This window comes from Giraffa tippelskirchi, chromosome 11, assembly GCF_054371585.1.
Source record: "Giraffa tippelskirchi isolate mGirTip1 chromosome 11, T2T-mGirTip1v1.2.pri, whole genome shotgun sequence".
Taxonomy (NCBI): Eukaryota; Metazoa; Chordata; class Mammalia; order Artiodactyla; family Giraffidae; genus Giraffa; species Giraffa tippelskirchi.
This window is the reverse complement of record NC_137285.1, coordinates 27,789,780-27,800,311: the sequence shown is the minus strand read 5'-3', so window position 1 is coordinate 27,800,311 and position 10,532 is coordinate 27,789,780. Positions and strand designations below refer to the sequence as shown.

Here is a 10,532-nt window from a genome sequence, read left to right as displayed (position 1 = left end):
GGCCTGGTGGGCTGCTGTCCATAGGGTCATACAGAGTCGGACACGACTGAAGCGCCTTAGCATGCATGCATCCATTGGAGAAGGAAATGGCAACCCACTCCAGAATTCTTGCCTGGAGAATCCCATGGACAGAGAAGCCTGGTGGGCTGCCGTCTATGGAGTCAGTCGCACAGAGTCCGGCACGACTGAAGCGACTTAGCAGCAGCAGCGTTTTTAAATTGCTGTTCCGGGAAACACCCACACGGTGGCAGTGTTCCTCTTACCGAACTGGTTACCCCGACAATGAAAGCCCTAATGCAGGTCCTAGTTTGGGGATGTAAATTAGAGTGGAATATACCAGACTTCTTTCCCTCTTTTTTTAATTAAAAAAATAACATTTATTTATTATTATAGTAACATTGATAGACAAGGTTCTGTGTTTTATGGATGTATGTGCTTGGTCACTCAGTCGTGTCCGACTCTTTGTGACCCTATGGACTGTAGCCCCACTGGGCTCCTCTGTCAATGCTATTTCCCAGGCAAAAATGCTGGGGTGGGTTGCATAGTTATATACATATACATGTGTTTATTCATCTAAGGATTTTTTTTTCCCCGTATATGTTAACTACAGAGTATTGATAGACTTCTGTTGGATACATACAGGTTCTTGTTGATTATCTCTTTTTAGGTAATGTTTGTAATTGTTAAATCTAAATTTTCAATTGGTTCTTTGCCCCCTTCTTTCTTCTTTGGTAACCTTAAGTTTGTTAGTTAAGTCTCTGTGTCTGTTTATGTTTTGTTAATTAATTCACTGGTGTCTAGTTTTAGATTCCACCTGCAAGCAATATCTTATATTTATCTTTCTGATTCTGACACTCTTAACTTGATTACCTAATTTTTTCTATGTTCCTGAAAATATCATTATTTCATTCTTTTCAATAGCTAAGTCATAGTGCATTGGCCCAAGTATCACTTCTTTATACTTCAACTGTCCATAAACATTTGGTTTCTTCTATTTATGGGCTATTGTAAGTAGTCCAGTGCACACTTTGCAACATGTACCTTTACAAAATCTGGTTTTCTCTGCCGATATTCTTCAGACTGGGCCTGCATAATGTCCTAGCAGCTCTATTTTTACTTTCTAAAGATAATGCCAATTGCCTTTTGTTGTCTTTCCTGCAATTATTTCTTTGTAGATTTTTCATGATAGCCTTTCACTCTCCTTGCCTTTCAGCAAGGAAATCCAACCAGTCCATCCCAAAGGAAATCAGTCCTGAATGTTCACTGGAAGGACTGTTGCTGAAGCTGAAACTCCAATACTTTGGCCACCTGATGTGAAGAACTGACTCATTGGAAAAGACCCTGATGCTGGGAAAGATTGAAGGTGGGAGGAGAAGGGGACAGCACCCAAGACCCTGTCCCCCGACCCTCGCTGTGCGTGCTTCAGCCCCTCCTCGTCGCCCCCGAGCCACAGATGGTAGCAGTGTGTGGGCACCAGCTGGGCTGGTCGCTCAAGAGCATGTCCCCAGGACTTTTGAGTCTCAGGGTCAGGCTAGAGGGAAGACGGATCTGTCAAGGATGGACAGAAGAGACAGGTGGACGGGGGCCCCTCCGCTGCACGCTACAGTCCACAGGTTTACCATAGCTGAAGTTTTGATTCCACTGATCCTTACTAGGAAAGAATGTTCATGACCTGGCTATCTTCATTAGCATATTGCACCCCTCCCTCCTCCTGCTCCCCTCATCCCATCCCAGGACCCTACTTGTCTGTGCTTTCGGATGCAAGTGCTCACAACACTGCTGTCCTCTTTTTCCTACTTTCCATTGCACAGAGAAGTGACATCAGCCAGTATTTTTCTCTCTTTTCCATGGATTTCCCCCAGCATAAGGCAACCTTCCCAGTCCCTCTGCCACCCCACCCCAAATACCATCCTTGTAGCTCCAAAGGCATGATTACCTTCTCCTTTTTCTTCTTCTTCAGAGGGTGTGGATGGGGCAAGCAGTAAGTCCATTTCTGGGGATGGGGAGGAGGAAGATGGGTGGTGATGATGAGGGTGGGCTGCGGGTGTCTCCACTTCCTTGTCCGGGGCATGCTTGTTTTTGTTCTTGGGGGAAGATAGTGCTCATTCTTTTTCCTCTCTACGTGTGGAGGTGTGGTGTATGTAACCATGCAGGGGGAAAAAGCAAATGGAAAGTTCTTTGTTCCTTCCCAAGCCGACTAGCAAGGACAGGAGCTACAGTTGTCTGTCTAGGTCTGAGATGCTAAATCGCAAATTACCGGTTCACCGTTTGATGGAGGGTTTGGGGTTTGAAGCCAACAACGAAGAAAAACAAACAAAACGCAAAAGGGGATCAATAAGGGTCCTCAGGTGACCCTCCGTAAGGTCACAGGACCATGAGGCAGTCGAGACGGCAGCTAGGAGAGGATAGTCTCCCCATTGCCCCAGACACTTTGGAGGCCAGCCACATCTCATCATGTCCACCAGCGTTTGTCCGGAGCCCAGCTGGATGAGAAAACTGACAGATAGGGTGGGCAGAGTTGGATGTCCAGTTGTCTTGCTGTCACAAACGAGGGTAGGGTTGGGTCTTTCCTCAGTGTGGGGAGGGTCTTTGCTTTCAGAGATGAACGTTGCATGGCCTATCTCCATTCAGGCACCACTGGAATGCTGGTGGAGAGGTTTCTTAGGGACATGTTGTATTTACTTTCTCCCCTTGGCCTTCGTATTGGTGCTGGTGGTGCTGGTGCTCGTGGGATTGTGAATCGCTTCTTCTGTTTGGCATTTGGAGTTTCTCCAGCATATTCCTTGCACCGGAAAAGGAGCCCCAGGGATCTTTGTGGGCAAGCGTCCTGCAGGTGAGGAACGGATCCCCACATCATTGCTGCCGGACGATTTCACAGGTAGCATGAGGCCTCGCAATGACATCCACCCATAAAGCCTGGTTGCCCATCTTCTCCCCGGACCCTGCTCAAAGTTTGGCATTTTTGAAAGCCTGACCAGCCGGAAGGAGAGGATTCATGGACCTGCACCCGCCTCTCTCTGGCCCCCGAAAGGTCTCAGGAGATCCTGTCTTTGCTCGGCTGGCTGTGAGCATTCTGTGAGGCATCTCCAGGCCCTGTCATTCACAAGAAGCCAGTGGTGCGGCCAGTGAATGGAGACGGGGAAAGAAAGGCAAACGCACAAACATCCCATCCAGAGAGGACTCTCCCACCACCGCAGAAGTGGGAGCCCCCGGACCGTGCACGCCCTCCTCTCCAGGAACTTCCCAGCAGAGCCAGCCCTCGAGAGCTCAGATGCTCAGGCAGGAACAGGTTCAGAGTGGACGACACGGAGGTCCCAGGCACGCTCCAGGCACCGAGTTTTTTCAGGAGGCTGCATCATTCACATCGCTGAGACGAGCTCTCTCCTGGTCGGAACTCGAGGCACGTCACACAGTGGGTGCTGCGAGTGTGCGTGGGCATCTGCAGCGATGTGGGTCAGAGCCTTCCTAGTGCCCCTCCCCCAGAGATGGCTGTGGCTTCTTATTCTTTCTCTTGGTTACTCTGGCCCTCCGGCTGGCATGAGGGCCGCTGCCAATGTTCATCGGCCCCGGAGGCGGGGTGTCCCTGGGGAGACGGTCCAGCTGGTCGTGCTCCTCCGGCAGCTTGCTGTTTCTCCCACCTCCGTGTTTGGGCTGGTGAATTACGACTGCGCCGCAGGCAGGGCATACTGGATCTTCTGGAGGTGGAAGGCAGGCTTCAGCCGGTTGTGTTCTTGGAGGTGTCTCCACTGCTCTAAGCTGATTCCTTGAAACTCCGTGTCCCCCGGGGACTCCTCCAACCCAGGAGCTCTGCCACTGGTGTCTCCTGCAGGCCACGGGGTCTATGGGGTCAGCCCTGGGGGGCCGGTTTCCCTCCCCCACCGCCCCCTTCCAACACACCCTCCCGGGAGTAAAAGAAGATGTAGGCACTTTGGCTCAGGGCAGCAGTCTCGTCACAGGCAGTCACCTTGGCATTGTCCATCTTATACCACTGGCCATTGCCCGCTCGGATGTAACAAAAGTAGTGTCTCTGCTCACAACTCCTCCCGGAATGCACCAGCACGGCATAGAGCACGTACCCCAGTGGCCCTGCCTTCCGCTCAGACGTGTACCACTACACGTCGAGGCATTGGGGATAGCGCACTTCCTGGACTCTTTTATCCCAGCTCACTTCTGTGAACTGCTTCAGCTCCAGCACCAGGACCTGGGAGGCACTGTGCAAAGTCATCCTCTTGGTGGCAGGCATCTTCTGGAGACAAACACCACACTCATAGGCATTTTCAGTGTCCAGCTTCTCCGGCTTCACCAACTCTCTGAGATTGCTCCACACTCTGAGCAGCTGTGATATCCAGGGTGATGTCCAGATAAGGGTCGAATGTGTCCGAAACACTAAGGCAGTACAGACACTGGATCTGAGATCTCCAAATCTGGCCAAAGATCTGACGGATGAGGGTGGTGTCCTCGGAGGGAAGGTCTGACGGCTGGGATGCACTCAAGCACCCTTGCTGCATGGCATCTAGAGTGAACATCAGAAACTCGTGGGCATCTTCCTGCTGGTGTCTGTGGAAGCGGCCACCAGGTCCTTTCAGGGCCGGATCACCACTCCCGGTTGAAGGAGGGCTCAGATCAGGTGAGCTCGCATGGCACGGAGTGTGCAGGAGGTCGGGGTGGACAGTGTGGCTTGCTGCTGGGACACCATCCAGCTGGGCAGGGGCGGCCTGTGGCTCAGACGCTGCAGCACTGCATTCACATAGCAGGTGTTCCCCATACTCTGAAGCCCAGCCCCCACCCCCGACGGCCCCCTCCAACTCAGGGTAAGTTTCTGGGCAGGCGCCTGCCCTGCTGACCCAGGAACCAAGTCACTACGCTGGGGGCGCCCAACCGCCGGCGATGGCACCTCAGGGCCAGAGGGTCCCAGGCGGGCATCCGCACCGGCGGCGCTGGGCTGAGAACCTTGCCCTCTGGGCAAAACTTTGAAGGGAGACAGACACGCACCGCTCCGATGCGAAAAAGCAGCCACCACGTCTCTGCAAACAAGGGCCACGAGTATTTCCATCAACTACCTGCAGCTGCACAACGATGCCTCCTTCCCTCAGAGGGTCCGTCTCCAAGTAAAGCCCCATCCCCTCAGTCCTTTTATGGCTCTCCTATGGCCCTACCCCCACACGTGCGAGCTCCTCAATGGATAAGGCATCCAAGGGCGTCGTCACTCCCACTCCCGAGATCCAACCACCGGCACTTTTCTTGGGGAATTCCCCTTGACGAACCTCTGCATGCACTTCCCATCTGGCCCTCTATGAAAGGGCTCAGAATGCAAATGACTTGGAGGCATTTTGCCTTCCAGCCTTTCCCACTAGAGATTCACTGCAAGGGTTAGAAGTTCAGCACACAAATGCGGGCTGGGCAGGAACTCTGTGGGGTCACCATTCAGATTCTGACACACTTGTGGAAGGATATGTCTGCCCTCCTACCCTCTCCCCATTATCAGTCTCCCCACCCTGAGACCCCTACCTGAGGACACCCTCTCCAGAGGCAACAATTAACCTTTGCCTCAACTTTGCAATGGCAACCCACTCCAGTACTCTTGCCTGGAAAATCCCATGGATGGAGGAGCCTGGTGGGCTACAGTCCATGGGGTCGCGAAGAGTCGGACACGACTGAGCGACTTCACTTTCACTTTTCACTTTCATGCATTGGAAAAGGAAATGGCAACCCACTCCAGTGTTCTTGCCTGGAGAATCCCAGGGACGGCGGAGCCTGGTGGGCTGCCATCTATGGGGTTGCACAGAATCGGACACGGCTGAAGTGACTTAGCAGCAACTTTGCTATGGAGAGATGTCGACTACAATTTCCATGGTTTCTCACTAGCCACTCTTCTAACATTCAGGGTCCTAGCAGCAAAGCATGGCAGGAGTGTGGGACATATGCTTTTTTCCCTTCAGTGCCATTGGTCATGGCCCAAAGTGAGCTCATTTAGAAAGGCATAGGCTTGCTGCTAGTTTGGATTTATTTCTTCAGCGCCTTTTCTCTCTTCCTATTGTTTTTCTTTTCCCTTTTTTTTTTTCTTAAACTGGTTTGGTTTTTTTTTTTTGCTTTCTTTTTTTGTGTGTGTGTGCTTATATATTTGTTTCTGTTTTTTGTTTGTTTGTTTTTCTTCTTAAGATAACCAGTGTTGACTTACATATTCAACTTCCAAGTTCAGGTACAGAACACTCAGTTATGAAGGTTACAAAATTTTTCTTCCTGTATGATCAGGCTTCTTCTTAGTGTGTGTGGGTTTCTTTCTAGTTGTTCAGTTTGTTTTTGCATTTTAAGGTTACCATTTGTTTACTTACAACTTCAAGTTCCAAGTTTCAAGTATTACATTTTACCGTATTGTTTCATCCTTCTTAAATTTTAGCATTAGCTTTCATTTGCTTTTCATCACTTTGACTCCTTTACTCCTAGTCCCATTAGACTTATATGAATATTCCAATTTCACCAAATCCCAAGTTTAACTTAATTTTAATGAAGGTATATATTTGTGCCCTAAGATAGTAGCCATACTTTTTTCATGTCCCTGTCTACCTGACCACCTGCTCCATCCAGGTGTTAATTATACCAGGCCCCACTTTGAGTCCACAACAAATTCCCAGGCTTATCTTTTTACATGGTCATTATTTTCCCCTCCTTCTCACCCTCCTCTCTCCCCACCGCCCCATTCTATGTAGCCTTTTTCATTGTTTTCCCTTGTACTAACTGTAAATGTTTCTTCATCACGTCTCTAGATTCCCGCTGTTTTTTTCTTTCCTCATCTACTTCCTGTGATATAATTGTTCATCCACCTTCACTGCAAGTGACTCAGATGAGTTCTTTTATAGCTTAGCCTTTTTATATGTTCCACGGTATCATCAATGTCTTTTTCCTTCCTATGTCCTTGGCTAGTAAATAGTGCTTGCTGTATATTTATTAGTATATTGTGCATTTGTGCCTGTTTCAATTGTGGTTTCATTATGGTATGCCAGTGTGGGTTAGCTGTTTACTTCCAGTTTTTTTAGGAATATCCATGGCCTTTCTCTAGGGGTCTTTAATTCCACCACAGTGATCACTTTCCCTTTTCCCCACAGTCTCCACGCATTATTGTGAATTTCTGATGATTTCCATTGTCTCATGTAGTTTTGCTAAAAGGAGACCTTTATTTTAGCATCTTTCACTTTTTATTAGCATCCATATACTTGAAGAGTGTTTTGGTTGCGCCCCTTTTTATTGGGCTGTGTGTTCTTACTGAGTTACTTAGCTCCTTGTAGAGTTTTGGAAGTAATCTCCTTTGTCAGTTTTTTCATTTTGGTTTTTCTTCTCCCATTCTAAGGTTTCTTTTCAACCTGGTTTATGTTTACAAAGCTTTTAACTTTAATTTATAGGTCTTGTTTTTATTTTCATTTTGTGGGGTAGGATCACAGAGGGTTCTTGCTGTAATAATTAAATAAGATTGCTTGTTATATTTATGTTTCATAAATAAGTTTTTTAAAATTAAGTTGTGGTCTTTACAGGAGACTTTTTAATCATTTTGTGTTATACTTTTTTGTGTAGGCACGTGGCTCTCAATTTTTTTACATACTGGCCAGTTTTCCCAGCACCACTTAAAAAATGATCATTAATATCCACTGTTATCCTTGTGGCCTCCATCCATTCTTTAACCTGTTTAGCTGTTTTTGAGTGAGCACTCATGTTCTTTGACTGGGGAATATTAAGTCTTGTGAAAAACTGCCCATGATAATTGTTTGAAAATATATAATATTTTCCACAATATTTTATTCTCCCACCCTGGAGCATGGAATTTTCCTCTCTCCCTCACAGCTCTTTTGTCCCTAGCTGGATTACTTTGTTGTACTTGGTAATGTGATTTGATTCTTAATTGTTTCCCTTCATTAAGGGAAATTTGGAAAAGAGATTTCTGCTATATTTCTATCCTGGGACGTTTTGCTTCATTAACTTAAACATAATTTTGCTCACATCTCAAGGGTTTATTGTCCCACTGTTTCCTTTTTCCAACCTGCATTCATTCTTTTCCTCTGGTTATTGCTGTAGTTGACTCTGAAAAGTATGTTGAGATTGTCTGAAGAATCTGTGGCCTAAGACTTGATTAGTATGCATATTTGTGGTTTTGTTCTATACTCTTGCTGAATTTGATCTATTTTCATACATGTATTGCTTGTAATTTTCTAAATTTGTGGCTATTGGCCTGGACAGATTGTGCCTTGTTTGGGGAGGTGTTTCTACATATGAGTTTTAAGAGCTTTCAAAGCGACCTAAAGAATTCACCTGTGAAGACCAGCTGTTTTCTTTCAGGAGATTTTCACCACAGTTGGGGGTCTCAGAGCATGGTAATTTTTGTTACAATTTCTGAATGTCTTTCATTCTTGAGGTTGAACTTTTTATTAAACTCATATCGTTTTCTCCTACAGTTGTCATTTACGTCAAAATAGTCCTTATTCTTTGTGATCTTCTTGTTTCTGTAATCTTCATCTATAGTTTTGTTGCTTTCTTCATTATTGTATTTATTTTTTATTACCTTTAAGTCCTTTTCATTTCTTTCTTTGCTCTGAGCTTCCTTCTGGTTATTGAGATTGCTTTATCTTTAGTTAGGGGCTTTTAGTTTCTCAAGTCTGTCTATCATCTATGAATTTTTTTATTCCCCCTTTTTCCAGTAATTTTCATCATTTTTGGTGCTTTTTTTCTGTACTTGGTACCTTTGCTCGCATGTTGGTCAAAAAGATCTTGATACAAAATTTTCTTAAATTTACTAAGTGACCCCCTAATTGTCTTCTGGAGAATTATGCACCTAAGAATTCTTCCCATTTGGATGCAGTGTACTGAAGATACAATTTACGTCCCAGTTTGTGTAAAGGGTTTTTCTGTTTTGATGATCTTTATTGGTGTAGGTGTTTCTTTTTGGGTTACTCCAATTTCCCCTTTATGTCTCTGTAGGTATATGTTTTTGAGTGCATACGTTAACAATTTTCTTCTTCAACTGAAATGTTATTTAACTTGTAGCATCTTTTGTGATTTTAAGTTTGATACAACAATTTGCCACTCCACCTCTTTTGATTTTCATTGTGTGGGAAAATCTTTCCCTCCTCACTTTTAATCTTTATATGTTTAGGTCTGTACTGGTTTTTACGTAGCAAATAGGGCTTGTGCTTCTTCAGACAGTCCTAAAAAGCATTAACTATGAGCGTTTACCTCGAGCATTTACCTGAAGTGATTTTGCCATCTTCTTATTTGCCTGGGGTTTTGTAGACTTTTTCCTCCTGTGTTCATTGCCTAGAGAACCTTTCTCATTTTTATTTGGTGATTTGGTGGTACTAAATAAACTCCTTAGCTTTTTGCTATGCAAAAGCTTTTCTACTTCTTCATCAAACCTAATGAGTTTTTTTGCTGGTATGTAGGACCCTTATTTCTTTTCCATGGGATGGTCTTGATCCCTGTCTCCTGTACAATGTTACGAACCTCTGTCCATAGTTCATCAGGCACTCTGTCTATCAGATCTAGTCCCTAAATCTATTTGTCACTTCCACTGTATAATCATAAGGGATTTGATTTAGGTCATACCTCAATGGTCTAGTGGTTTTCCCTACTTTCTTCAATTTAAGTCTGAATTTGGCAATAAGGAGTTCATGATTTGAGCCACAGTCTGCTACTGGTCTTGTTTTTGCTGACTGTATAGAGCTTCTCCATCTTTGGCTGCAAAGAATATAATCAATCTGATTTCGGTGTTGACCATCTGGTGATGTCCATGTGTAGAGTATTCCCAAATAGCTGGGAAAAGAAGAGAAGTGAAAAGCAAAGGAGAAAAGGAAAGATATTCCCATCTGAATGCAGAGTTCCAAAGAATAGCAAGGAGAGATAAGAAAGCCTTCCTCAGTGATCAATGCAAAGAAATAGAGGAAAACAACAGATTGGGAAAGACTAGAGATCTCTTCAAAAAAATTAGAGATACCAGGGGAACACTTCATGCAAAGATGGGCTTGATAAAGGACAGAAATGGTATGGACTTAACAGAAGCAGAAGATATTAAGAAGAGGTGGCAAGAATACACAGAAGAACTGTACAAAAAAGATCTTCACGACCCAGATAATCACGATGGTGTGATCACTCACCTAGAGCCAGACATCCTGGAATGTGAAGTCAAGTGGGCTTTAGAAAGCATCACTACGAACAAAGCTAGTGGAGGTGATGGAATTCCAGTTGAGCTATTTCAAATCCTCAAAGATGATGCTGTGAAAGTGCTGCACTCGATATGCCAGCAAATTTGGAAAACTCAGCAGTGGCCACAGGACTGGAAAAGGTCAGTTTTCATTCCAATCCCAAAGAAAAGCAATGCCAAAGAATGTTCAAACTACCACACAATTGCACTCATCTCACACACTAGTAAAGTAATGCTCAAAATTTTCCAAGCCAGGCTTCAGCAATACGTGAACCGTGAACTTCCAGATGTTGAAGCTGGTTTTAGAAAAGGCAGAGGAACCAGAGATCAAATTGTCAACATCCGCTGG

At 45.4% G+C, this 10,532-nt stretch overlaps 1 pseudogene; it reads right to left on the bottom strand.

The window, feature by feature from the left end:
• Positions 1-3,847: 3,847 nt before the first annotated feature.
• Positions 3,848-5,053, bottom strand: LOC145525202 (ubiquitin carboxyl-terminal hydrolase 17-like protein 6; annotated as a pseudogene).
• Positions 5,054-10,532: the final 5,479 nt, after the last annotated feature.